The sequence below is a fragment of the Diabrotica virgifera genome, chromosome 9 (assembly GCF_917563875.1).
Source record: "Diabrotica virgifera virgifera chromosome 9, PGI_DIABVI_V3a".
Taxonomy (NCBI): domain Eukaryota; kingdom Metazoa; phylum Arthropoda; class Insecta; order Coleoptera; family Chrysomelidae; genus Diabrotica; species Diabrotica virgifera.
Genome location: NC_065451.1, coordinates 20,503,716 through 20,507,814, shown reverse-complemented (window position 1 = coordinate 20,507,814; position 4,099 = coordinate 20,503,716).

The window sequence follows — 4,099 nt, the reverse complement described above, 5'->3', positions numbered from 1 at the left end:
TTTCAAATAAAAGTGCATACTTTCAAGAATACTCTCTGAAAATTTCAAAATAATCGAAGTAAAATTACCATAGATACAGGGTGTTGAATATCTCTACCTTCGACTCGCGTTGCCGCGGCTTCGCACCAGCACGCTTGAGCGTAGTGAGAAACGTTAAACAACTGTTCGCCTTCTCTTTTGTAGATTACTCCGCGATTCAAAAAACATATTCCAATGTTCATCACTTTACGATTTGGCAGACAAATCAGAAGATGAAGATGCAGTTGTCAAAACTTTAAAGGCATTTTTTTCAAAACTGCTTTTTCAAATGCGGTGGAAATTGTAACTGAAAAACTACTTGACCGATCTACCTGAAATTTTGCATAGATTTTCTTTAGACATTTTGTGAGGTAACAACGTCGAGATATTTTTCGTTTTGTGCTTATTTTTTGTTCAACAATATTAAATATGTTGGTTTTCACAAAATTTTTATCAAAAATTTCGTATTTTTGACTTCTAAGTGATACCAAAATTTCAAAAATAATTAAAAATAAAAAAACTCGACGTTGTCACCTCGTGAAACTCATAAGCTAATTAAATCTTTTTGAATTTTTTGTTTCGTATGATCCAGTTATGAGTTCTGATGTCCACCGCAAAATCCATTTTTTTTAGCTGCCTGCCAAAATTTGTCGCCAATGGCTTATTTTTTAATATTTTGGATTAAATTTTTTCTTAAATATTCTTTGAATTGTACTTAATATGCTTATTTAATTTAAAAATAAAATAATTCTACCATAGATTCGAAAAAAAATCACAAAAATGTGCTTGATATGTTGATTTCAAACCAACCCCCCCCCCCCCCCCCTTAAGTTATTCGCAACAAACCACTTCCGAAAAGGTGTCATTCGGAGAATTCGGAGCCAAATACCACATTGACTGCACTAATACCGGGGCAAACTTTTTTATTAGTATACCATTCAGAAACAGGGAGAATTATAACATAAATGATGTTTGATTTTTTGTAACTAAGTGGTAATGATAAGGTTTGTTATAATTTTGGAGAGTTTTGGGGCATATTACTTCACGTTTTATTGACAAGACATAATCAAAATATGAAATATGATTTATGGGAAATTTGTCATGCTATACACGGTTCTTTGCATTTCGATTGAATAAAATCTTGTTTGTTTTCCCAGGGAAGTTGGGAAATTGGATTTTGACATTTTATTTTAAGCGTACCTATTGGTCCAAGAGCTGTGAGACATTTTTGAGTAGGTATTTTAGGCAATCTGAAAATTTTTCAGCTGACTATTCCATGATAGCCTAATACAAAAATGCCGGTCTGGCAGGAGGGTAGCGGTTATTTTCCCCAAAAATCCCCCCCAAAGTTAAACAAAAGGGTAAAAATTGTTATTACAAAAAATATCATTGACGTGACTTTAAAGTAAATTTATATATTCAAATATAAAGAAAATAAACAGGCCATGCGATTTAAGGGCGATTTTAACTCTGCAAGATACTTGCATGGGCGCCCCAGGATTATTTTCAGGGGATGCATCTGCTTCAGAAGATTTCATCTGAATCTGTACATACTATTAAGAAGTATATAATATACAACTATACATGCATAGCTATGTATGTACATTCCTTCCGGACAGGGAGGTGCAATTGTTATTTGACAGGGTATTTTTTAATAATAAAAATAAATATTCTAAAAAAGACAGGTTTTTTTTTGGTGAAATTTTCCAATTGTCAGGTGATCAAAAAAATTACGCGTGAATATAAATGAAAAGCGCTATAGGTCAGCAGCAGTGTGAGAAAGATCGTATACCGATAGCTGTTTGCGTCCTCTGTTGTAGCTGAGCGAGTCCGTTCGCAGGAGAAAAATCATATAACCTGGCCATATCCATGTTGTTGTTTCTCGAAACGTTAGAGTAATTATTATATATTATAGTTTTTTAAGTAACTTTTTCTTAATTAAAGAAAAATAATACGTATTTTACAATAGACTTTTCAAATATGATAGAAAAAGACAAATTTATTATTATAAATATATAGGTAGAAAAGTATAAAACTATAAACTAAATTATTTCTGTGGCCGAGTCTTGTACTTTTCTTCAAACTCCTCATCTGAGCCTTAATATTCATTCTCTTCCTCTTCGTCAGACTCCCCTCGAGACTCAGATTCCTCTTCTACATGATCTGTAAATAGTTGTATCATTAATTAGTTTAGTTGCTACGTATTCTCCGTCCTTTTATACGGAGTCGAAGCCTGGACAATCACATGCTCATCTGAAGAAAGACTTACCGTTGTTGAGATGTGGAGTTATCGAATACGTAACAAACACGGAAACATTAAGAAAGATGAAAAAGGCAAAAGAAATACTCAACACTATGAAGGAAAGAAACATGAGCTACTTTGGTCATATACTAAGAAATAAAAAACGTGATGTGATTGGTTATATAAGGAAAAGTATTAAGCATTGGTTATATAAGTAAGAATACGTAGCAACTCAATCAATTAACCACTAATTAATTTTTCATTAATTCTAAATACATATTACAACTATTTACAGATCAGGTAGAAGAATCTAAGTATCGAGGGGAGTCTGATGAAGAAGAAGAGAATGTATATTTATTTTAGCTCATTTTTCTTTCCTTCATAGTGTTGAGTATTTCTTATTTTGCCTTTTTCATCTTTCTTAATGTTTCCCTGTGTGTTAAGTGTTGTGTGCATGATATTTTTTACATTATTCGATAACACCACATCTCAACAATGGCAAGTCTTTCTTCAGATGCGCCCGTGATTGTCCAGGCTTCGACTCTGTATAAAAGGACAGAGAATACGTAGCAACTTAATTAGATTATTTTTAATTAATTCTAAATACATATTACAAGTATTTACAGATCATGTAGAAGAGGAATCTGAGTCTCGAGGAGAGTCTGACGAAGAAGATGAGAATGAACATTTAAGCTCCGATTAGAAATTTGAAGAAGAAGTACAAGATTCGGACACAGAATTAATTTAGTTTATAGTTTTATACTTTTCTACCTATATATTTATAATAATAAATTTGTCTTTTTCTATCATATTTGCAAAATCTATTGTATAGTACGTATTATTTTTCTTTAATTAAGAAAAAGTTACTTGAAAAACTATAATATATAATAATTACTCTAACGTTTCGAGAAACAACAACATGGATATCGCCAGGTTATGTGATTTTTCTCGAGCGAACGGACTCGCTCAGCTACAACAGAGGACGCAAACAGCTATCGGTATAAGCTCTTTCTCACACTGCTGCTTACCTATAGTGGTTTCATTTATATGCACGCGTAATTTGTTTGATCACATGGCAATTGGATAATGTCACCAAAAAAAACCTGTCTTTTTTAGAATATTTATATTTAGAATTAAAAAATACCCTGCCAAAATAACAATTGCACCTCCCTGTCCGGAAGGAATGTACATAGGTATGCATGTATAATTGTATATTTTATACTCATTAATAGTATGTACAGATTCAGATGAAATCTTCTGAAGTTCAGATGCACCCCCTGAAAATAATCCTGGGGCGCCCATGCAAGTATCTTGCAGAGTTAAAATCGCCCTCAAATCGCCTTGTCTGTTTATTTTCTTTATATTTGAATATTTAAATTTACTTTCAAGTCATATCAATGATATTTTTTTGTAAAAAAATTTTTACTCTTTTTTTAAATTTGGGGGGGATTTTTGGGGAAAATAACCGCTACCCTCCAGCCAGACCGGCATTTTTGTATTAGGCTATCATAGAAGAGTCACCTGAAAAATTTTCAGGTTGCCTAAAATACCTACTCAAAAATGTCTCACAGCTCTTATACTATATATTTTTATTATTTTTTAAATTATACCAAGTTTAGGGTAGGTACTTTGTACTAGCATCTGATCAAGAAGATTAATGAGCAGTTCTATTCTAACCCAAATTGCTACAGTTGCCATTTTAAGAATTACAGTTCCATTCAGTATAGGGGAGTGCAATTAGAACGAAAACATGCATTGTTTTGGAAAGATTCAATCAAGCTTATACTTTTCTAAAACTTTTTTTATGAGTTTATACACATGTTAAAGTAAGAAGTTTTA